The sequence below is a fragment of the Dendropsophus ebraccatus genome, chromosome 1 (genome assembly GCF_027789765.1).
Source record: "Dendropsophus ebraccatus isolate aDenEbr1 chromosome 1, aDenEbr1.pat, whole genome shotgun sequence".
Classification (NCBI taxonomy): domain Eukaryota; kingdom Metazoa; phylum Chordata; class Amphibia; order Anura; family Hylidae; genus Dendropsophus; species Dendropsophus ebraccatus.
In genome coordinates, this window is record NC_091454.1 from 178325331 (window position 1) to 178351920 (window position 26590).

General features: G+C 41.3%; 1 long non-coding RNA gene across 4 annotated transcripts in view; it reads right to left on the minus strand.

The window, feature by feature from the left end:
* LOC138801923 (uncharacterized) overlaps positions 1-26590 on the minus strand; it is a 53775-nt gene that overhangs the window by 10791 nt on the left and 16394 nt on the right. For 3 of the 4 annotated variants that reach the window (XR_011364651.1, XR_011364652.1, XR_011364654.1), the window contains 6 exons: positions 23248-23340; positions 22552-22640; positions 18236-18432; positions 16321-16397; positions 5875-6059; positions 4618-4682 (listed from right to left, as the gene is read on the minus strand). This is a non-coding gene — a long non-coding RNA (uncharacterized lncRNA). The remainder of the gene's footprint in view (positions 1-4617; positions 4683-5874; positions 6060-16320; positions 16398-18235; positions 18433-22551; positions 22641-23247; positions 23341-26590) is intronic. The other variant, XR_011364653.1, reaches the window with a different exon arrangement.

Sequence of the window (26590 nt, forward strand, 5' to 3'; positions counted from 1 at the left end):
TATGTTGAAGGATTAAGAATATATTAGAATGCACAGGCTAGGTCATAGTGTTCTGCCATCATTTCTGTGAAATTTTCGCACTTTCGTTGAAATTTTTAAGAATTTATAAGGTTTCACTGATTTGCTGTGGCTGTTGTGACATAAATGCTATGTCTAAATATACAACTCAGGTTTTACCAGTAGCATATTGGATGCAAAACAGTGACATAAATGTTGTATCCTTATGTCTATCTGTTTATGGTTCACTTCACACTCTATTACAGATGAGGACTGAAAGGTTAAAGGGGTTAGCTAGCAAAAATCTTTTTCTTTCAAATCAACTGGTTTCAGAAAGTTATATAGATTTGTAGTTTACTTCCATTTAAAAGAATTGCAGGAAGTGGTGTATTCTCTTTAGTCTGACACAGTGCTCTCTGCTGCCATCTCTGTCCAAGACAGGAACTGTCCAGAGCAGCAGCAAATCCCCATAGAAAACTGCTCCTGCTCTGGACAGTTCCTGTCTCGGACAGAGATGTCAGCAGAGAGCGCTGTGTCAGACTGAAAAGAAAACAACTTTTCAAGCAACTAATAAGTACTGGAAAGATGTGTAGAAGATGGCACTTCCATGGCGGTGGTGCATAAGGCAAAAATATTCAGATAGTAGGAAGAGCCTGGCACTCACCAAATAATTTCTGATTCTTTATTGCAGTGCAGCAAACATATGGTACAGGAAGGACACGTTTCGGCCAAGCATGGCCTTCATCAGCTAAGTAGTGTATGTTTGCTGCACTGCAATAAAAAATCAATAAGTACTGGAAGACTTGAGATTTTTTAAATAGAAGTAAACTACAAATCTATATAACTTTTTGAAACCAGCCGATTTGAAAGATAAAGATTTTCACTGGATAACCCCTTTAAGGCCACATTCCCAAGTTCCGTATATATGGTCTGTGCACACACCCTATGGTATGGACCAAGCTATTGGAACAGCTGTATCAGTACTGTAGTGATGCAGTTATGTTGCAGAGAGTTCCAATCTGTTCCGTTCAATACGTAGCACAACATATAGTCTGTGCACAGACAATATATACGGAACGTGGAAATGTGAGTCAACACTGGACAGAATTACTGATTTGTAACATTTAAAATGACAAGTGAATTAGATGTCATACATATTATCCACATGGAGTGGACTTCCACATGGAAAATGACATGTGGATGGACTATAAAATCTGCTGCTTGATAAATTTTCCCAGTGGGCTTCCCCCCTTCCAGTGTGGCAGAGGTAAAAGATATGGTAAGTCTGCCCCAAAATACATGTGTTACATCATTGCATTCGCAGAGAAATTCGCAACAGATTTCTCTCAGTATGTAAGAAACAAATGGCCTTTTACAATGGCCTTTGGCCGATTAATGTCCTGTGGAAAAGACCTGACATTCAGCCAATGAAAATGCAAATGCTCATTTGCCACCTGATGGCTGGGATTTAGTGATGAGCGAATAGTGAGATATTCGACCGAATATTCGATCCTATTAAAGTCTATGGGAAGTATTTGATTAGTGAAAAACATCTATTTGACCATTTGGATGGTAAAACCGAAAGCTGGGGGATTTGAACGCTTATCGAACATATGTCGAATATTCGTGGGATATTCGTATGAATATCGAATATTCAAATATCTCACTATTCGATTGAATATCTATTCGATCGAACAGTATTCGCTCATCACTACTGGGATTGTGTGGCCCTAAATATCATTGTTGGTCAGCCACACATCTACCTATGCTAACAATGTATGTATAGCGAACACTTAAGTAGGTAAATTCCACATAATCCTTGAGGCATGTCAAAGGTTTATTATACACTAGTGCACTAGTATCAGACATCAGTTCCTCTATTGTGTGTTTTTGTTGTGGAAAGTAGCTCTTTCCCACCTCGCCATCAGTAGATTCCTCAATATAATATTGTATAATGGCAAATATGAAACCTAAGACCCTATTCTATTACTTTACACCCCAAAACCATTAGTATCTAGGGGTCCAATGTATCCATTTTGTACCATAACTCAGATTCAGACTGCTGTAAGGACAACGTCTTTTCGTATTATTCATGCTATGGTATTCAACTACTACCTATACATTGTTGAATTTTGGTTAATCCACAGAAATAAAAGTTTATCCTTGAGGGGGATGGGGGGTAAGAAAATGACAGAATTTACCCAGGGTACTATGGCTCTGGTTCTACCAAGCCTTCACAGATGAGATTCATGTTTTTAGATGTTGTATAAATATTCTGGCGTTAATTTACTTTATTGATGATAACATTATGTATCCAGTGATAACAGCAGAGTTTATCATATGGTGAGAATAGATATACATTTCAAGTCTGCACTCACTTCTGCTAAACAGGACTACTTCATTACTATCATATCTTCTGTCTCACAACCCTAGGCAACTATTTTACACCTTTAACTCCATTTTCCACCCCCCACTGCCACCTTCCACATCACATATCTCAGCTGAAGACTTTGCTGCATATGTCAAACACACGATCAATAAGAGTAGGGAAAGCTTTAACCTTCAGTCCCCAGGACCTATTTTCAAACCTGTCCATAACCTACTTCTCCACTGTTACTAAAGACTAGCTTTCCAAACTACTCTCCACATCGCACCTCACTACCTGTGCACTTGACCCAATCTTGCTACTGTGTTTATCCCAGCTATAACCCATCTCTTTAATTGGTCATTAACCACTGACATTCTTTAAACACACAACCATAACACCCATCCTTAATTAGCCATTCAACCCACCCTCTTGATCCAACTACCGACTTCTCTCCTTGGTCCTCCCACTATTCATACCACTCACTTATTGGCCGCCTACAATCTGTCTTCCTCCCCGATCCCTTCCTGGAAACTGCCCTCACCAAAGTGGACAATCATCTGCCGACTACCAAAGCCTCACACCCACACTATGTGCTTCTTGTCCTTGGCCCTCTTCTGGATCTCCTCATATTTCATCAGCTGTACATTCAGTGCCTCACACACTACCTCACACACCACCTCCACACCTCACTCTCCCACTGGTGAAGTCCGCCCAAGGCTTTGTCCTGGGGCCCCTATTTTTATCCATCTATACTTTTTGGGTTAGGACAGATCATAGACTCCTATGGCTTCAAGTACCACATCTAGTGCAACATCCAGTGCAACATCTGCAAAGAGTTTCTATGTTCTCTTCGTGTTTGCGTGGGTTTCCTCCCACACCCAAAACATACAGATAGGTGGATTTAGATTGTGAGCCCTAATGGGGACAGGGAGCAATAATTGGTGAAACTATGTAAAGTGCTGCGGAATCTGTGTGCGCTATACAAATAAAAGCAGCATTATTATTATATGACACTCAAATCAACCTCTCTGGTTCAAATGTCACGTCTGCTTGCTATCCAGGATACCCCACAACACATCAAAACCCCTACCATACATGGATTTCTCAACCTGCTTTTTTTCTAAAGTTTCTAAAGTTAAACTAAACTGCTGGAATATGCCCTAATCATGTCCTTCTTGGGCTACTGCAGTATCTTCCTCTCTGGCCTTCCACTGAACATACTTGTCCCCTTTCAATCCATCCTCAACGCCACTGTTCAACTATTTTACTCTCCCCCACATCTCCTCTGCCAATCCCTTCATTGTCTATCCACTGCCCAGCGATTTCAGTTTAAACTGACAATAATATGCAAGGCTGTCCACAACGAGTCCTCTTCATACCTCTCTGAACTGATCTCCCAATACCACCCTTCATGTATTCTCTAAAGCCCATTTCTTCTTCAACAAAGATGGAAAAGGCTGGGTATATATCCCGATCTTTGCATGCGAGGAAACCACGTCCACATGTAATGATCAATAGTTGCATAATATCGACGTAACATTGGCAACATTGTGCAGCTATTGGACATTGCATGATGGCAAAACCACAATCGGGATCCACACCTAGTCCCTCCCATCTCAAAAACTATACCTGCGAGATGTAAAAACACAGGAAGTTAGCACTGGATAGGCTGTGTTCTGCTCCCTGCCCAACCCCTTTAACCACTTATCATATGTACCGAATGCTGGAACCAGGGGCGCTCTAGAAATAATAATAATATACCCATCTTGGGCTGCTAGAGTGTGAGCTCTAAAAACTATCCACTGATGGGCCAAATATTAGAACGTCAACCTCGGCATTAATCCCATACAAATATAAGGCTATATAATAATATAACGCTGTATAATAAATCATTAAGGATGGTGACTATTTTAGTTAGATCATTTGATATGTAAAAGAACGGTCACTATTGTAGTACCTTGTATGAGCAAGTATTCTCTATTCATGTTCCGTTACTAAACTGTTAAATTGCGATTTTGCTAGAAGTAGATTATTATAGGGCATGCTAAATTGGAGTGTTTTTTTTTCACCATGATATGGAATATGACTTGCTGTTTACCATACAGTTAACTTTTATGGCCATAGATAGGAAATCACTTGGATCAGAGACATCCCTTACACCATCATAAAAATAGACATGCCAAGCTTTAAAAAATGAATCAAAATTTTCTTCAAAGAATTTCCTACAAAAATATAAATTATAATTACTATACCTTCACGGTTTTGCAGTCAAAATAACAGATGAGCCATTCTTCTCCCCAAGCTTCCTCAATGTCCTCTGTAAGGGATGGAACAAGAGACTCAGTAACTCAGCAAGGTAGATTTCATTTTCTTCCATCATTTGTAGAAAGCAAAAATTTACAAAGTTTCATTAATGAAAAACCTTTCGATTTATTTTGGCCTATACAGTATCCCTGTCCTCACTGGTGGACCCAAAATAATTTTTTCCGACACATGCACAAGAGCCAATTTCATTAGAAGCCAGGATGTTTTTGGAGTGTGTATAGAAAACAGAGAATCGGGAGGAAGCAATGCAAGTATAGGAAGAGCATACAGGAAATTTTGAACCAAAATAGAGGGAGCTACTCTTGAAGGTCCTCATTGGAGACTGACTGCAAAGAGTTTCCTGCTCTGGACCCAGCATGATGCACACGACCCTTGATTGCAGTGGGAACTGTGCATTGCTTAAAGCGTAACTGTCATGTTTTTTTTTATTGCAGAAATCAGTAGTATAAGCGATTTTAAGAAACTCTGTAATAGGTTTTATCAGCCAAAAAAGCCTCCTTCTGTACTCAAGAAGCAATCTCCCAGCCTCCCCCCTGACTTCTTATCTGTGCATTATCAGGCAAATAAGTCTTCATTACAGAGAAGCCGGTGAAGACGGGTTCTGCTCTCTCCATTGTAAGCCTATGAAGGGGGGAGGGGCTGAGGGAGATGAGGGAGCAGGAAGAGGTGACATGAAGGTCAGCTGTTTGTAGACTCTCTGGGCACCTAAACCGCTAAATTCAGGGGTCAGAAAGGTCAGTGCTTATCTATGAACTTACTGAGAGAAGATTGCAGGGTGTTGTGCTGTGCAGAAATCCTCCGTGCTCAGTCACTCCTGACAGCCCCTCCCCTCTCCATAGCCACATAATGGAGACAGAAATCCTGCTTCATTTGATGTGAGGGGGGAGGCTGGGAGATTGCTTTTTCAGTACAGAAGGAAACTCGTTTAGTACATAAAACCTATTACAGAGTTTCTTAAAATCGCTTGTACTGTTGATATTTAATGTTTTCAGAAAAATGACCCTGAAATGACAGTTACGCTTTAAGGGATCGTCTAGGTTCTTACTTATATATGGAGATGTGCTGAGGCTGTGCTAACTGAAGGAACTCAGTTGTCCTGCTCCGCCTCCGCTGGTTTTCCAACAGAACCCAGTTCCTCTGCACAGTACTCCCTAGTCTTGGTCTCAACACAAGGAAGTGCTTACAGTATTGTGCAGCAGGATCAGGCTCCTTCAGGACGGCAGTGTTGGGGGGTGGAGTAGGTGGGTTTCTCAAATAGTGATGCTTCAGGGAAACTGTATACTTCCTGCAGGATTTCTCCACAATTACGGCAAATTGTTTAGGACCCCAAAAGGAGGACATCTTGTTATCAGCTTATTACTATCAGCCCCTTCGAAGAAAAAAGGAATTGTATAAGATCAGAAAAATTTTACTTCTTCCTTCTACAAAAACAGTGTACCACCTATTCACAGGTTGTGTGTAGTACTATGGTCACAATAAAACTTCAATTCTGGTGTGTTATCCTAAAAAATGCCTTGCTACTTAGAATACGAAAGATAAATCCCATAAAGAAACATGAAGGAATCATGTTGCATTAGGTGCATAATTCCTATATGTAGTCATCCTCTTCAGTATTGAGCTTCCAAATTTATTATCCTGCCTTCTTTCTTCCTGTGTGTCCTCTCCTCTGTTGATTTGCACAATGTGTAAAATTAACCCCTTCCCGGCCGCTTCTATCTGTGTGAGCTGCTATGCTGAACAGTTGTTCCCTGACCTTTCCAGCAGTGTACATTCTTAGCAGTGCTACCATCTCAGGCTTTGATACTTTAATTATACCTTGTTCAAATTATGCATTCCTCCAGTATGCAGTTGTCACAATGCAGCATCTTACACTTCCGAAAGCAGAACTAAGTCCTATAATTTCAAGCTGTCTTATATACATCATATGTGCATTATTTGGCAATTTCTTAGACAGCTGTTAGCCATTAAATGCTGTGTCCTCTAGTTAAATGCTCATTGTAAATAATAAATTCCTGTTTTGCAGGGCCTGCGTGATGTTACATGGCATATGTTTTCCAGTTTAGCATTTGTCTACTTTCCTCTTATAAAATATACTCTGTACCGTAATTCACAAAGGATAAGGAAGAAATGAAGGTTTTGTTTCATGCGGGCTCACTTCATAGGACAGAATGTAATTCATTGTCTGTTATGTAAATCAGTAAGTATTGAAATAGATATCATCATTACCTAGAGGTGTGGGCAACAAGGCTCATGGCCCACAGAAGAAAGTTCCACTTTAAATGACATGGGGGAGATGGGGGGCGCTGTTATGGATTTTGGGAATACAATAAAAACATTTTCGCAAGTAAATCATGGAATTTATTTTTCTTTTAACATCCTATCTAAATATCACAACATATGAGTGTCCAGCTTGGGACATTGAGCTCTCCACATTCATCAGATCAGAGACAAAATCCTCAAAATAATATGCTATCTAATTGTCACTATTAGAGATGAGCGAATCGCCCGTCTAAACAAATCAAATTGGTTCATTTGATTGTCAAGTGGCTTATCAGCCAGCTACCTTTAAACTCTGTTCCGCTCCCTGACGCTCCACTCTGGAAGTCAGGAAAAGTTGGTTTCAGTCCTGGGAAACTGGGAGAAGTTTCACAGGACTGGATCCAGCTTTTCCCAGCACCCAGCGAGGAGCGGCAGGGAGCGGAACAGTGTTGAAAGGCAGCCGGCTGATAAGCCACTTGACAATCAAACGACCTGCTTTGCATCATTTAGAGGGGCTCATCTCCAGTCATTATCCTTCTTGTCCTTACCTCCTATATGGTGGTAGGAGCTGCTAAATAGAGGTACAGAGTAGAGCGCAGAGCAGGCTACCATTCAAGACTAGTTGATGAGATTGATTTCAGGTGGAACCAGAGAAAGATAGACACAGGTTACTATTTCTTTGTCTTTACTGCCACTAAGTTTAACCCAGTCTTCCCAGCCTGGAGGCACAAACATTAAGGGCCCTATTCCACAGTAACGATAATCGGCCGAATCGGCCCCATTTGGCCCGATTCGGCCGATTATCGTTCGGTGAAATAGAGAGAACGATCAGCCGATGGTCGTGTCATCGGCTGATCGTTCATCTAGGGCCAGATCTAAAATCATCGTTCCCCCACCGCGCATCACTACGGTTGAATAGCGGTGCGCGGCGGGCCACCGACGATTTCAGAAGCGCAGCATCATACATTACCTGTCAGGTCTTCTTCTCGGTGCCGTCTTCATCCCCGGATCCCGCGCGCTCTATCTTCCGAATGGCCGGTCAGCTGACGGAGCGCTCAGCCAATCACAGGCTGGGACCGCCGCGGCCTGTGATTGGCTGAGTGTGACCCGTCAGCTGACCGGCCATTCGGAAGATAGAGCACGCTGGACCTGGGGATGAAGACAGCGTGGAGAAGAAGCCTGGACAGGTAATGTATTACTGCTGCTGCAAGGGCTGCAAGGACATCAGTAACGATGTCCCTGCAGCCCTTGCTCAACGATCATCGGGCCGTGGAATAGGTCCAGTAAACGAGCGGCGATCTAGCAGATCGCTGCTCGTTTACATCGTTGATCGGGCCCTCCTCGGGCCATGGAATAGGACCCTAAGGTAACCAAGATGACACTGCTCTTTTTACCCCCTCCTGGCATCAAAGGAATCTGCTGGGATTTGCAGTGGACACAGTGAGAATCATGCAGGGTAGGAAGAGCAGGCACCCGGCCTTCACAGGCACATCACTAATGTACTTTATGTCCTCGGCTAATTATGCAGAGTGTTTCCCAGGCCCCTCCTAGTCTAATGGCTTCCCATCCACAGTAGTCTTTCACACTTGTCTAGTCTACCTTACCATAATACACTACATGTCACACACCGGCTGCAGTAACTTTTCTCTTACATTTACTTGTCCAGCCTTTTTGTCAACTCGGTTGTCACCTTATGGGAGAAGTATAAAAAACACTGTACCCTCCCAGACACATAACCAACCTGTAGTCCCAAGCTGCCACATGACCTGGACATGAACCCAGGTACCATGACTATCAAGCCCTTAAGTTTGGACAGCAGTATTACATAAAAAACATGGCATTAACCCAATTAGCATCACTTTACATAAAATTGATGCATATAACATAACATATAGGTTTCCACAGCAACTATGATCCACTATTGCCAATATTCTTGGAAAAGCAGTTGTATTTGACCAGAGTCATGGGGTTGGGTTTAGAATGGGCATTCCTGGCAGTTATTGATATATTTTCTAGATCTATGATCTAGGGCTATGATACTAGCAAACAAAAGGTATACCATATGGTATTAGGACTAGGGAACCCCAACTAGGGAACCCCAATTACATTTGGGAAGCCCTGTACTCTCACCCATTTTAGATTAGCCTCAATAAAAGTTGTTGACCAAAATTAGCTATAACATCTGACATTGCGGCATTCTTTTGTTGTACACAGGTGTGCAGTACCGGATTAGGAGCATAAAAGGATTAAAGCAAAATGATTATTAAAGGGCATGACTCAGTGTCTACAGATGTTATATAATACTCAGGGATATACTTGAGACGCTGGAGTGATATTACACAAGTATCATCCAATGGTGGGGGCCCTTCAGAGTAAAGCCAAAGGTACATAAACACCCCTCCTGTCCTAAGTGGAGACAGCAAAGCCTTTAAGATCAGAGCTTGGCCCTCCTGATCATAGACAAGAGACCTTGAGGTCACGGTTTAGGGCTCTATTACATGGAAAGATTATTGTTCGAAAAATTGTTATATCAGTTGAAGTTAATCAATAATCTTCCATGTGTGTATGCAGGCGATGATGAAACATCTAACGACAATTCATTCGTATGTGGTTGATCGCATCTTTTGAGCTGACCATAAAATCATTGCTAATCTTTGCTAATCGTTCATAAATATTTTGGTGAATGTACACATCGTTCTGTCGTTATACCGATCCTTCATATACAAGAGTATACAAACAATCGTAATTATGATCATAACTAGCCACTATTGGTTTGTGTATTATGGTGAATGATTTCGGGTCATTTGCAAAAGCGCTTGTTAGCAATTGTTTATTATAAATCTGAGAAAACGAAAAATCGTTTAGTCTAATAGGACCCTTAGAAAGTGAAGAACAGTGTGGATGCCAAGATTGGATATTAAAGCTGTCACTCTAGGCGGGGCTAAGTAAGCTGTTAATATAGGGAGCACCTAATGAGAAGACCCTTCCTCCTAGTCACTTGGTATCATAGCATAAAGGATATCAAGCAGCATTTGGCTCTGCATCGTAGGGCTGAAACAGATCTATTGAATGTCCCACACACTGCTATAGCAAGTGCCCAGGAGGCAGGGCTTCACTTAAGGAGCCCAGCTCTCCAGACTCTTGGGCACTTGCCTAAATAGCAGAGGGAAATTCAAACAATGGGGAAGATTTATCAAACATGGTGTAAAGTGAAACGGCCTCAGTTGCCCCTAGCAACCAATCAGATTCCATATTTCATTTTCCAAAGAGTCTGTGAGGAATAAAAGGTGGAATCTGATTGGTTGCTAGGGGCAACTGAGCCAGTTTCACAATACACCAGTTTGATAAATCTCCCCCATTAATGTTTCCTCAGTTATGCCGTTGCATGAGCACAACGCAAGGCATCATTACACCCATATTGCTATCCTCTGTACAGGGCCGTTATGAAGGTTTATAACTGCTATCAAATTCAGTCAGTAATCTGGAAGCATGAGGAACTGTTCTAGAAGCTGTGCCGCCTGGAGAGACAATTCCCTTAGCCATCTTACAGCTGCACCTCATAAATGTCCCTGCACATGGGATAGATACAAAGCGGGCTGCATGAGAAAAATTTACAGTGTATTACAGAAGCACCTAAATGGATGAGATTTAAGGAAATCCTATCCAAATTCTGCAGAAAAATTAATGCGGAAACTGTACAGAAATGGACCTGCAGTGGGGAATATAAAGGGCTACTCCGAAGAATAAAATAGATTTCAAATCAACTAGTATCAGAAAGTTATACAGATTTAAAAATTACTTCTATTTAAAAATCTCAAGCCTTCCAGTTATACAGAAAGTTAGACAGATTTAAAAATTACTTTAAACATTTCAAGCCTTCCTTCCAGAGAAGTTGCAAATGCCCATAGGAAACTTCTGCCGCGGACAGTTCCTGTTACAGACATAGGTGGCAGAAGAGAGCACCAAGTCAGACCAGAAAGAATACATCCCTTCCTGCAGGACATACAGCAGCTAATAAGTACTGGAAGGCTTTAAATAGAAGTAATTTACAAATCTGTATTGATTTAAAAACTTTTTTTTTCAGAGTAACCCTTTAAATCTACATAATGTCAACTTATGCTGCAGAATAACTATGGATTTATTTGAAAAAAAAAAATTAAAATGCAGGATTCAGTGCAGATTTGCTTCTGTAGATTTAACTGTTCCGGGTGCAGGGACCCTTAGCATGCATTTACACATGACAAATTTGGTGTAGAAATTTCTGCAACTGTTGCATTAATCTGAATTGGACTCCATGGAAATCCATGCACCGTCCACCAAAACACTCCCATTCATAGGAATGGAAAAGATTTCTGCAATAAGTATGAATATACTGTAAGCAGATCATGGCCCAACATATACTGTAGCTGTCTAATGCAATGATCTCTGTATGGAGTAGAATAGTGAAATGCGGAGCCCAGCATTGCTGATCCATTTTCCTCTTAATTTGTTTAAGAAGCTTTTGGGACCAGAAATGGCGGAACATATTTTTTAATCCCGGTTTATGCTTTTATCCAATTATAAAAAGTCAAAAATACATTTTATGAAACGAAAGTCTGAGGTAGCAGCTTGGGCTTCAGCTGTAACACAAGAATTCGAGCCAAGAGGGGTGTTGGGTTACTTTTGTGTGGTACATTAAAATTCATCTATTACGTTCATGCTGTAATTGTACATTATGTTTGGCAAACTAAAGTATGTTGGCCAGACAAGCGGTTTTTCGGCTTGTAAGTGAAAACCCAGTAGGTGGGTAAGTGTAGTGCTGGCTAATCCAGCGATTCAGAGAAAGTGTCAGCGGTGAGTTTGATAAATCATTCTTTGTGCCAAGAGAAGAGAAGAGGTTTTAACCAAGTATTGGCCTATTTACTAACGGCAGCATTCTTCTACAAGCACTGGGTTTTCTGCTGCAAAAATGTAACCCTTTCCATGCCTGCCAGCTGGAGCCTGGCTGAAAAGTTGTAAAAATAAATATGACGTTGGCTTTATTTATTTATTTATTATTGTGTTGATAAAATATAATTTAGCTAACTTTTTGGCAAACTTTGCAAGAATCGACAGTATAAGCAAATATGAAAAACTCTGTAATCTGTTCACTGCTTTCACTGTTATCAGTGTCCTTTCACTCACTCATCAGTTACCCCAAAACCTCTATGGTGAGGGGAGGGGGAAGGAGGAGTTAGCTGCAGAATGAGACAGACATAAAGAATGACACAGGTACTACTGGAAAAGCTACTGTACGGTTATATCTCACGCTGGTGCTTTACAGCTTTTACTACTCACTACTACCTTATAATGTCTCCTGTGCTGCTGTTGCTTCTAAGGGTGTGATATAGAGGTATTGGGGAGCAGAATCTCCTCTACTGTGTGAGACAGCACTGTAGCAAGTCACTAGCTTAAGAACTTAAATTAGACATGTCTCAGAGCATTTGTTAAAAGGATCCATAGACCCCTCCATATGCCAGCAGAGGTCAAACTTGTGTCATTTTGGCCTTCATTTGGGACTTATTCAATGGGGTTTGCTGAATGAATTAATGCAGTCCTCCTCACTATTCCTATTTATGGATGAAGCAATAGGATATAGGACCACCAAATGGCATCTGCCATAGGCATACACTTGATGTGCAGGGTAGGTTCTTGCCCCAATGTGTATGTCTAAGGACACTATATAATGCAGTGTAGAAGGAGCCTTACAGGGATTTCCCTCCTTTTGTTTATTTGTTTTGAATTGTTCAATATTTTAGCTCTGTTAGGCCTAGTTTACATAAATCCGTTGATCTGGCGGCGTTTCCCTCCGTTGCAGTAGAGAAGCACCGGAGGGAAACGCATCTCTGAACTGATCCCATTGTTTTCAATGGGACAGTTCAGATCATCCGTTCTGCAACTGATGCCGCCGGACCGCCGGACTGGCCGTACGGCAGAACGCAGCATGCAGCGTTCTGACGTGCGGCCAGGTCAGCTATCCGGCACCGCATCCACTAAAGTCTATGGGGCGCTGGAGGCATGCCGTGTGCAGACGCATGCATTATGCATCCTCCGTCTTTTGCTTCTGGCGCTCCATAGAGAAGTCCCTGTCCCTGCCCCGACATTAAACTCTTGTGACCCCTGGCCCCCCCCAGCTCCTCTATACAGTGCAGCACCATATAGGACAGGGGTAGGAGCCTTGTCTTTTCAGCTGTTGCACAACTACAACTCTCATCATGTCTGGGATATCCAGGCATGATGGGAGTTGTGGTTTTGCAACAGCTGGAGAGACAAGGTTCCTTACCCCTGCTCTAGAAGACTTTCTTGTAAAGGTTGTGCACGATATTTTATCACCTGTTCTGGTGCTTCCCCCTATATAGATGACCCCCCTTTATACTGTGTTGGAAAAAATGGATGACAACTAAAGGAAAAAACTGATATTAACTGATATTAACTGATGGCAACTGATGGTTTTTCATTAAAAAATGATACAAAACCTGATGACAGCTGATGACCTTTTTGCCATCAGTTGTGATATCAGTTGCAGTCAGTTTTTTACAAAAAACGGAAACGGATGCATCTTATATATGTAAACTAGGCCTAAGAAAATCAGTATTATTATTACATTTATTATTATTATTATTATTATTATTATATACATGGCAGCAAGCCCATCGAGGACAGTTTTACAATACCGACTTGTTTTTTCATCAGTATTATGCCTGCAAGTTCTTTTGTGCATAATACTGATGGAAAAACAACTTCATATTACTAATTGTATACTTTTTTTAATAACTTTTGCTCAAATTATTTGGTGAATTTACACTAGCATTTTTTTTTAACCTTTTAATTTTTTTTTTTATTGCAACAGTGGATTAAAAATGTATGGCTAAAGTGTGTGGCCGAGTTTACATTATTTAGTTTTTTTTAAGGGGGGAGGGGTAGAGACAAAAAGAGAAGTATAAGTTTTTTCAGTATATTTTTATTTGCTATAGGATCCCCTCCTAGGTATAGTGACAAATACAAATACTGCAACTAACAGATTGGCCTTGCACGATGGTCGATCCTTGTAATAGGCTCAGTAGACGAGCACCAATCTACAAGATCTGCACTTGTTTACATTGCACATTGGTGCATGCAATAGGTCCCATACACTAAGGAGCTATATGTTAGTTATAAGTTCTCGTACTGTATTCTTTCAGCACTCCTATTAGCAGCATGGCATGCCTACAAGATGTATGGACCTGTGACTGTAATATTTTGCCCTTACATAGGACAACATATTCAGCCCACATAGTTTATCTTGTGACAATGGCAGCTGTCCAGGAGCAGGATATATTACTCAGCTAGTGAACAGTCAGTTCTTGACGTCGGTGCTTTGGAAGTAGGAAAAATGGACAAGTGTAAAAATCGATGGACAAGTTAAAAGACACGACTGACAACCGCTAAATTGTTATGGCTAGTCAATAGAGATGAGCGAACTTGCCGAAAGTTCAGGTTCACACAAACATGAACTTTGGTGAAGTTTGTTCATCTCTGCTAGTCAACCAAAAGTACCTACCAAAGATGGTCTGAGGAGGACAGCTATTATGGACTAATGGACTTATGGATTAATAGACATGTTTGATCTGATCCCACGACTTTATCACAGATTGTTGATATAGACAATGCTGAGATAGGTGGCCATACACCTTCAACATCTGTTGGCCAAGCAACCATTCAGCTGTCAGTTATCTCTCCCATCCTCACCTTGTCCTCCCCAAACACAGGAACGTTCAGCACGGCCAAATGTTTCTCTATTCTCTCTGCGAAGGGGTAAGCCACAGCGAGACTGCTCTGACTGCAACTTATCTCCTTGACATAGGTTGATCAGCTATCGTCAGCGATCCCATAGACTTCGAATGAAAAGACACTGGATACATCTGCATACTCTTAGGCTATGTTCACACAATGTTTTTTTCAGCTCCGTTTAAAATGACGGACTTCATTTTGAGTCTAAAATAATGGATGTCATTTAGCAGCCTGGCCTCCCCTTAGTGCAATGACTGGTGTTTGTACATTATTCTAGTTTTGGTTACTGATTGGCCTTTGGGTGTGTCTTAAAGGAGAAGTCCGGCGAAAATTTTTATTAAAGTATTGTATTGTCCCTCAAAAGTTATACAAATTACCAATATACACTTATGATGGGAAATGCTTATAAAGTGTCTTTTTTCCCTGCACTTACTACTGCATCAAGGCTTCACTTCCTGGATAACCTGGTGATGTCACGACCCGACTTCCAGAGCTGTGCGGGCTGTGGCTTCTGGGAAGGATGATGGCAGAGGGATGCTCAGTGTCCCTCCAGTGCCCTGTGTCCCTCAGTGTCCCCCTGCCATCATCCTCTCCAGCAGCCACAGCCGCACAGCTCTGGAGTCGGGTCGTGACATCATCATTTTATCCAGGAAGTGAAGCCTTGATGCAGTAGTAAGTGCAGGGCAAAAGAACTTTATAAGCATTTCCTGTAATAAGTGTATATTGGTGATTTGTATAACTTTTGGGGGGGCAATACATTACTTTAATAAAAAATTTCGCCAGACTTCTCCTTTAATTGAAAAGTCCATTGAATTTAATAGTAAAAATGGAAGAAGAATGGTGACAAGAAAAAAATGTGTGTGAACAACTAATAAAAAAACGTCCGCGGACATCTGAAAATAATGGTCATGTTCATTATTTGGACGTCTGCCGTAAAAACATCCGTTATTTAATACATTGGGTGCATTGGACATCCGTCTTTCCAATGACTTCAATGCATTGCCATTGCAATCAGTTAAATTGCAGAAAAAAGGGACGTTATTTTAAATTTTAAAATCGCCCGCCTTTTCTCTATTTTTGACGTTGTGTGAACAAAGCCTTAGACTGTCCAGTCTAACCTTACTCTTAGTTTTAGCAAATTTAGGCCAATGTGCTAGGGATAAGTGACAACTTCTAATGATAAGAAACCCCTTCTAGTGTTATAGCTGATAGCTGTGCTTGTTTTTCTTCTAGTAATTTACCCAAATTACTGAATAATGTGTGATAAAGATATTTAAAGTGCTATAAATGAATAAATCAACTTTCCTCCTTAAACACAGTTGTCATTCATATGGTCACCATTAGTGTGTAATTTACAGCAGTTACTGGGAACATTTAATAGTGCCCCATAAAAGTGTTCTCTGCCTTATAAACCTGCCCCCATCCATCCCAAGCATCCCATATTGTTTCATCATGCTTTCTGACGTGCGTCTAGACTGCAAGCTCTATGGACAAGTATGTCTCTATAGTATTGTAAAAGTCATCCCTAACTTTAAATTGGGCCAGGAAATAAAAGTATTGCACAATGTTTCACAACTTTTTACCTTGCAGTTATAGCTCCTAAACTATGTTCTTTGGATTTTTGTGCCACTGTGGACTCTGCTGGATCAGTTCAGGAAATCTATGATGGAAAAGAAGACACTTATATCAGCATGAAGTATAATAAGGTATACAGAATGGTTACATTCATTATAAAATGTTTGATTCCATTGACATCAATAGAAAAAAGCATTGCGGATCAAGTATACAGGAACCTTTTTGAGGTTTGTCCTCAAAGTCTGACATATATGAAATCTATATACTGTACACCTGCAATTATAGTGAATACAGATAAAAAAGCAAAATATGCAAAAAAAAAAAAAAGTGCACTAAAACAAAAACAAAAAAATTTAAAATCATTCATACTCATTTGCCTGACCCCCTAGCTGTTTAAATCCAATGGTGCCTGTGTCTGTTTTCTTTTGACCTGCCAATCTGCAGGATATTCTAACTAGCCACAGTGATGACCCACCTCCACCAGTGACTGGCGACTGGGTCAACATGACACTCAAAAGCTGTAAAAAATGAGGACTGAATATCATCACAATAAAGGGGAGGATCAGATTTACTGTGGTAGGAAACAGATTATACAGTACATGCTTTATTTTTAAAGCACCCTGACCAGTTAGAAGCATTTATTGCATATCCATCAGATTGGTCATAAAGGCTAGATAAGTGATGGTTCACCAATACCATAGCTAGGAGGAATTTTGAATGGAGCGACGGTTGAGCCTTTGCATATATCTTTATTATTATTTATTTTATTTTTTTATTTGCTACCAGAGCACTGTACATGTATCTTCTAGTTGTCATCACTCTGAATTTATGATCATACACCAGTCTTTATCAAGATTGGCATCTTATATACCAGTCTTTATCAGAACTGGACTGGCAATGAAAAGCAGCCCTGACACACAAACCCCACCAGCCCACATACAAATCTTCCCGCACCCATTGTACCAACTGTGCCACACAGAAAATTTTCAGATACAATCAAATAGCAGGTGTACACAGGTGCTGAAAAGTATTATGGCCCTGCAGACTATAGAGAATACAGCAGTGATCAGACCCATAACATATATCGTTTTTAATCCCCTTATTAGCACCCAATATAGTAGATAACTCCTCCCAGTACTGACCCTTATACTAGTTACTCCCCCCAACAGTACCTCCATGTAATAGTAAGGCCCCCAATAGTGACCCATATAGTAGCCAATCAACCCATAGCGTCCCATAAAGTAGTACCTCACCATTTAGTTTTGCAGCCTTGAAGCCCTCCTGGATTGGCAATCTGGGCAGCCCACCAGACATTTGCCCAGTCTGTCAGTCCGGGCCGGGTCTTTATCGAGATTGGCATGTTATACACCCAGTCTTTATCGAGATTGCCATCTACCCCCCCCCCCCTCCCCAGAGCAGGCAAGAATTAAGGCTGTGCAAGTAGGTAACACCCCCTCGATGCACAGCCACATCCACCATTCCACCCCTTCTGTGCCCACTCCCTGGCGTGAGAAGTACACACAACAAAAAGTTTTTGCCATATGTGTTTCCCACATGATAAATCACCCCTATAGGTTAACATAAAAGTTAAATAAATATTTCTTACTGCTATGGGCCGACATTTAAGGGAACTTATGGCATACTATATTACTATTGAGTTCAGTATCTACTAAGTTCCTAATGTCCCCAGTTGGTGGCTGTAGATGTCAGAATATTCTAGTCAATGATTATGCATGAACTTTTTTTAAAAAACAAACCCTGCTTGGAATCAAATGATTCTCAGGATTGGTAGAGGTCCCACCGCCAGACCCACCTCTTGTGGTCTGTCTATTTGATATACCATAAAAGTACCTAATTAAAAATCCCCTTTTAAACTTATATAGATACCATCAGAGAATGTATTTACTGTGGACCAACTTTTACCTGACGAAAACAACTCAACCTCTTCTATAGCAGATGTCGGGGTTCCACATACATGTTCATAGATATTTTCCTTCATTTATCTCATGTTTGTTTGGTGGTAGACAAGAGAGTGCTACTGTATGACATGGTGGAGGAACAGTTGATATTGCTGAGGATTTCTCTATGTTGATTCTTTTTTTTTCTGTTTTCAAAATATCCTAAACAAAGACATAAAAAAATGTTAAACATTGTACACATACAGTATACAGAAATAACATGACCATGAGGCAAGCATAAACTAAAGGAGCTCTAGGCTATGTACCCACTACGGGATTGGGCCAAAATATATCAGGAAAAGGCGGCCGTCTATTGATAATGACGGCCACAAATTACTTATTATTGCTTATTCAGCCAAAAGCTTAATCTCTCAAAACTTTAAAAACACATGTACAGTCAGCTCAATGGAGAGTGCACATGACTGCAATAAAGGGAATACACTGTTGGGAAGTACCTCTGGCAACGGCTTATCTCAGTAAGAACAAAGAGGGGTAAGGCATGTTAGATGCCCAATCATTTGTTCCTGCAGCACATATGCCTCTGTCAGAGGGGTCTGGGAGTTAAATATTTCCTCCTCTCTAAATAAACATGCACTCTCGTTTAAGCTGAGTGTGCATCTTTATGGTGGAGTCAGCAGAAATAGCTTCACTGATACCTTTGGCGACTGTATTTCTACCCCATAGAACATAAATATACCCTTAAAAATAGCGATTAAAATTTTTAACACGGTTTTAAAAAAGAAACCAGATGTTTTTCCTGCATAATTACCTTTGCACAAGATTTTAGAAATGCCCTCTAATGAATTATATGTAGGAAATCCTAAGCTAAAATGTCATTCCTCCTCTGCGTGCTGTTGTAGAAGTTTACAGGTGATACCCAAGTGTAGGCATCATATTCCAAGATGTTATCTAAGGAATGACAGATGATACCTTCTTATTTTAACCTTGTATCCTCAAGTATGCATGAAAGAACTGAGAACAACCACATATAGGAAAAAGGTCAATATTAGCAGCTCCTGGAAGTGCACTCCATTAGGGTCTGATCCTTTTGGGAAAATGCTGCAAACACAGCTACATCATGATAACACATAATAACACTAAATAAAATGATGCTGTTTTGGGGACTTCTTTTTTTTTAGACATTGTGTACAAGAACTAAGCAAGAAAAAAAAATTGTCCTACTCTCCTGAAAATTGCAAATACTTCTGATTGCAAATACTGATCAAAATACGGCCTTATGCTGGGTTTACACGAAACGATAATTGGTCCGATCGTACGATTAACGATGTCGGAGTAACGATTTTTTTTTTTTCATAACGATCAGCGTTTAGACGGTACGATATATCATACGGAAAAATCGCTTTGCGATCGTTTTGTGATCGCGCGCCCACAGCCCGGCCCCCTGTTCGAAGCCCGGCCCCCCACTCATCCGCAGCCTGGCCCCGTGGTCAACCGCAGCCCCCTGCGCCGCCCCGATCGCCATCCCCGCTGCTCCGATCGCCAGCCCCGCCACTGCTCCAATCGCCACCCCCAACGCCACCGCTCTGATCGTCACCCCCGCCGCTCCGATCGCTCCGATCGCCCCCGCCACCCCGGCCACGAGCATACGTTACCTGCTCCGCGTAGCAGGTCTTCGAAATCCCCGGATCCCCTCTTCAGTGCATTGATTGGCTGAAGAGGTGAGCCAGGAATTTCAAACGGCTCCTCTTCAGCCAATCAGTGTTGCCGTGCATTGATTGGCTTAAGAGGGGAGTCGGGAATTTCAAACGGCTCCTCTTCAGCCAATCAGTGCTGAAGAGGAGCACTGATTGACTGAAGAGGAGCCGTTTGAAATTCCCGGCTCACCTCTTCAGCCAATCAATGCACTGAAGAGGGGAGTCGGGGATTTGGAAGACCTGCTACGCGGAGCAGGTAACGTATGCTTGTTTACGACTGTTTACATGGAAGGATCGGCGAATTTTTTGCGAACGACGAACAACGATTTAAGAACAAGATAAAAGATCAAAGGGAACGATTTCTCGCTCATCGGTCGATCGTTCGCTGCATTTACACGTACGATTATCGTTCAAATTCGATCGTTATCGTGTAAATTCGCACGATAATTGTTCCGTGTAAACCCAGCATCATGGTGCGTTTACACAGACAGATTTATCTGACAGATCTTTGAAGCCCAAACCAGGAACAGACTATAAACAGGGATCAGGTCATAAAGGAAAGACTGGGATCTATCCTCTTTTCAAATCCATTCCTGGCTTTGGCTTCCAAAATCTGTCAGATAAATCTGTCTGTGTAAACGCATCCTTATGCTAAGTTTACATGGAGCGATAATTCGCCCAATCGTACGATTAACGATTTCGAAGTAACGATTTTTGTTTTTTATAACGATCAGCATTTAGATGGATCGTTTTGCGATCGTTTTGCGATTGCTTAAGCCTATCTCACACATAGGTAAAATCAGTAATTGACTGTTTACACGGAACGATCGGCGAATTTTTTGCGAACGACGATTTAAGAACATGTTAGAAGATCAAAATGAACGATTTATCGATCGTTCGCCACGTTTACACGTACGATTATCGTTCGAATTCGATAATCGTTCCGTAGCATTAGGGTCCGTTTACACAGAAAGATTATCTGACAGATTATCTGCCAAAGATTTAAAGCCAAAGCCAGAAATGGATTTGAAAAGAGGAGAATTCTCAGGCTTTCCACTATGACCTGATCTCTGTTTATAGTCCGTTCCTGGCTTTGGCTTCAAATCTTTTGCACATAATCTATCAGATAATCTTTCTGTGTAAACGGACCCTAATGCTACGTTTAAACGGAGCGATAATTCGCCCAATCGTTTAACGATTTTGTAGCAACGATTTGGTTTTGATAACGATCAGCGTTTAGACGAATAAATCGTTAGAAAATTCGTAAGAAAATTCGTAAGAAAAATCTTTATTGCGATCGTTTTTAAGATTGTTTAAGGCAATCTTTTATATAGGGTTAATCTTTGGTAGACTGTTTATACGAAGCGATCTGCAAATTTTTAGCGAACGACGAACGATGATTTAAGAACGTTAAAAGATCAAAATGAACAATTTTTCACTCATCGCTTGATCGTTTGCTGTGTTTACATGGAACGATTATCGCTCAATGTGATCGTTTTTGCGAAAATTCGCCCGATAATCGTTCCGTGTAAACGTAGCATAAGGCCTCATGCACACAGCAGAACCATGTACAGAGGGTTGTATGATGGGAGAAGGAGTCACCACCCTGTTTGTGCCATAAGAGATCTGTACTGTGCTGTGTTTTAGAGTTATTTCCCTCCTGAAAACAAAGCTCTAGGGGACAATTCTTTGGTAAAATACCATTTAACTGCATGATTTTTTTTTTTTCTGAACAGAGTCCAACAGAAAAATCCTCCATAAGCCTCCGTATAAAATTGAAGGGATACGGAGGTAAAACAAGGCCTCATACACTGCTATTGGTGCTGTATCAATGTTCTGTACAACTTGGGGCCCTATTCCACCGGACGATTATCGTTTGCATAATCGTTAACGATTAACGATCTCAAACGACCGCTATTGCGAAAGACCTGAAAACGTTCACTCATTTCCATGGAACTATAATCGTTACTTATGATCGTAATTGCGATCGTTTTGTTCTTCTCTATTTATTCGCTATTGCGTTCGTATCTATTGCGAACGACTGAACGATGTCTTATTCAATGCGAACGATTTGCGAACGTTTTGCGAACGAGCAACGATAAAAATAGGTCCAGGTCTTATAAAGCGATCAACGATTTCTCGTTCGGTCGTTAATCGTTAACTGCATTTCAACCGAACAATTATCGTTTAGATTCGAACGATTTAACGATAATCTGAACGATAATCGTCCGGTGGAATAGGGCCCTTGGAGGTTGTACAGTGCTGTTATATGGCCATGAGCATGAATTTTATATAATTTTATATTTAAATAACTTTTAACTAAATGAAGGGCAAATATCACCTAGATGTTTTTTTCTGACTAAAGTCAGATATCAAAACTAATGTAAGCTTTCTATTTTTTTTATTTTTTTTTATTTCACGTCATTATGGGGGCTGCCATCTAGCTTGAGATGTTTTTAGTGATAAGTTTTGCAGCTAGCCCTAAGGATATAGACAACAATAGAGAGGACTTGTCGCCTTGATGTGATTGGGAAATGGTACTGAGCATACTCTGTGACCTTTGAAAAGGTCATTTCACAGAAAGGGGGAGGCTGAGCTGTGAGCTTTTACTATCTACTGGTGTTACCTTTTACTGTAATGCTGTGCAGATCACTTCCCAGTAGCCTTCTTCTCATCACCGCAGACAGAACAGAAAGTTTCAGCTTAGTTTTAATCCTAGTGGTAAAATATCAGGATTATAGATATATAGAATATGGATCGTAAAATCAAAAATTTGGGGAGAAAAAATTACAAATTACAACAAATAATATATTTAACATAAAAACTTGATTTAAACCATTAGTCATTTCTGATGACACGTGCCCAATAAGTGTGTTAGAGGTATTCTGTTTTAATGGATCAAGAATAGAGTTGAGCAAACTTTGAAGTTGAGCAAAGTCCATTTGAACCCGAGTATGCAGCATTTGATTGGCGGTGGCTGCTGAAGTTGGATGCAACCCTAAGGCTGATTGGAAAACATGGATAAAGCCATAGGTCATAGGCTGTATTCATGTTTTCCAGGACCCCCTAGACCTGCATCAAACTTCAGCAGCCACCGCTAATCAAATGCCGCACACTCAAGTTTTGACTGACTCGAGCATGCGCAAAGTTCACTCAACTCTAATCAAAAATATTCTTTAAAACAAATGCTTGCAATATCTAATATCAATGTGTTACTTTTTCATTGTTCACTAATACAAGATAGTCAGCGTCATATTTAATTATTGTTTTTTTATTTCAGAACATTGTAAAAAAAAAAAGAAATATATATATATATATGTACCTTACCACTCTCCCTCTGCTCCAAATCTTACAGGTCATGGGGTTTCTATGGGTCTTTTCTCCCTGGGCCCCCTTGACACAGGACGTGTTACTGCTGCAGTACAGAGAAAAAGTTGTTGTAGTGAAAAAGCATAATATTTTTATTTCCGTTCTCTATAATAACAGTTGGCAGCACATCCCTAGGTTCAGGCCCACTCTCTAGGTCTCCCACCAATTACAAGAACATAGGAGGCCAATGATACATATTCTTTGTTCTTGAAGTTCCTGCAGTCAGACTCCTACAGATCACACATATCCTAGGGATATGCCGTCAGTAAAAGTACAGAAGCCTTTCAAATGCATATGAACGACAGAATGGTTTTCTCTATGAGGATATATTGCAATGTGCGACAATTGAACAACCGAAATCCTGGTGATAAATAATATAGGGGCAGTGGTTAGATATAAGACAAATCTCCTTTTATTGGCCAGCACTTAAATCAGGGATGGGGAACCTTCGGCTCGCCAGCTATGGCAAAACTACCAATCCCACCATACCTGGATGGCCAAAGCTATAGCTTCCTCTGTCCAGCCATGATGGAAATTGCAGTTTCACCACGCTGGAGGGCCACGACATCCCCATCCCTGACTAAAAGTATTGGCTAATGGAGTGGAACCTGTTTCTATAAACTACTGTTGCTGGGAGCAAATTAGGCTCTTTTCATACCACGTTTGTGGTATTTATTTGCCAAAATCCTTAAACCACAGTCTGTCAACAGAGGCCAAAAAAAGCCTAAATCTGGACTCCATTCATGTGGTTTGTTGTTCGGGTTTCCGTACAATATCTATATGGAACAGCACAGAGCTTCACTCTGTTTCATAGATCAGGATTCTGCAAAAAAAAAAAAACTCTACTTCATTATGTATATATTTTTTTTACCATGAAAGTCTATGTGTGATTGATATCACTAAGGCTGGGTTTACATATATAAGTTGGCATCAGTTGCGTTTTTTGCCTAAAAACTGACCACAACTGATGTCACAACTGATGCCAAAAATGCATTAGTTGTCATCAGTTTTTCTATCCGTCTTTTCATTAAAAACCATCAGTTGCCATCAGTTTCCATCAGTTGTCATCAGTTGTCACAAGTTGCGCTCATCAGTTGACATTTTTTTCCCCAGTATGTTTTCCTGTCATTTTCAATGGGATTTGCGGGGGAGCGCACGGGGGCTATATACTAATTGGGGGAGCTCACCGGGGGGCTATATGGGAGGGGGAGAGCGCACAGGGGGCTATATGGGAGGGGGAGAGCGCACATGGGGGGCTATATACTATTGGGGGAGAGCGCACAGCAATGCTGTATACTAATTGGGGGAGAGCACACAGGGAAGCTAAATATTACTGGGGGGGCAACAGGGGGGCTATATACTACTGGAGGAGAAACAGGGGGGGTGATATACTACTGGGGGACCAAGGGGGGACTATAGGGGAGGGGGAGAGCACACAGGGGGAGAGATGTGTTTATTTTGTGTACTATTTGCCTGAACGCCGGATGCCAGAGCCGAACGGGATGCGTCCTGCCCGGCGAGGCATCCGGCGCTCTATTCCATTGTATTGGTGCGGTGCCGCATCACCGGAGCGGCGGTCCGCCAGGACGCTGCAAGATGCGTCCTAACGCACCGACGGTCCGGCGATGCGGCGGCCACTAGTTCACGCCGCACATTTTGAACGATCCCATTGAAAACAATGGGATCAGTTCAAAGATGCGTTTCCCTCCGGCGCTTTTCTCCTGCGCCGGAGGGAAACGCCGCCGCACCGCCGGACATATGTAAACCCGGCCTAAGTGGCATATGTCATAGCTATAAGCTAGTGCCCCTTTTTTTGCAGGTGAACTAAATTAGGGAAAACTACTCAAAGCAATTCTACAAATGCTCTATAGCTATATATATATATATATATATATATATATATATATGTATATATATATATATATATATATATATATATATATATATATATATATACTGTCTTTCTCCAAAAATTAGACAGGGTCTTATATTATTTCTCAAAAAGGGCTTATTTTCAGGGTAGGTCTTTTTTCTGAGAAACACAATATGCACCTACACTGTAGCCCCACTTTGTATAGTAGTTAGCTACCATACTGTGTGTTCCACTGTTGTTAGGCTCCTATACTGTAAGCTCCCCTGTAGTTAGGCCTCCGTACTGTATATACACCCCCCCTCCCTGCAGTAAGACCCTTTATACTGAACACCTCCCTCCCCCATCTGTATACACCCCCCTTTGCAGGTATTCCCCATACTTTATACCCACCATAGTTGGGGGGTCACATACTTAGCATCACATATTGAGCATCTTCCGTCCCCTCCTGCCTCCCCTGTAGCTGGTGTTGAGCAGGTGGGGCAGAGCATAACAAGTCTGGCACTGATTGGCTGATGCACAGCCACCCAATGTCAGGGATCTGGTCAGCTGACTGCAACTAGGGCTTATTTTTGGAGTAGGGCTTTTATATATATATATATATATATATATATATATGTGTGTGTGTGTGTGTGTAATACTGGTGCTTTTGATATAGCATCTATGTAGATAAAAGAGAGCTATCTTACTACTCTTAGGCCTAGTTTACATATATAAGTTGCATCCGTTTCCGTTTTTTTGTAAAAAAAAAAATGACCACAACTGATGTCACAACTGATGCCAAAAAGACATCAGTTGTCATCAGGTTTTCTATCCGTTTTTGTTTTGTTTTTGTTTTTTTAAACTATGAGTTTCCATCAGTTGCCATACGTTTATTAATCAGTTGTCATCAGTTTTTTTCCTTTACGGCATTACAGGGGGCCATCGATGTAGGGGGGCAGCAGCACACCAGAGACCTCTACCTTGGGCAGCAGGACTTGGGGGATATCCCCTATAGCAGGAGTAGGGAACCTTGGCTCTCCAGCTGTTGCAAAACTACAACTCCCATCATGCCTGGATATCCCAGACATGATGAGAGTTGTAGTTTTACAACTGCTGGAAAGGCAAGGTTCCCTACCCCCTGTTTCTATAGTGCTGCACCTATACAGAGAAGCTGGGGGGGACTTCTCTATGCTATATAGACTTTAGTGGATGCGGTGCCGGATAGCTGAGCTGGCCGTACGTCAGAACACTGCATGTAGCGTTCTGATGTGCGGTCTGTCCGGTGGTCCGGTGGCATCAGTTGTAGAACAGATCATCCAAACTGCCCCATTGAAAACAATGGGATCAGTTCAGAGATGCGTCTTCCTCCGGTGCTTCTCTCCTGCACCGGAGGGAAATGCTGCAGGATCGCCGGATATGTGTAAACTAGGCCTTATAAATAACT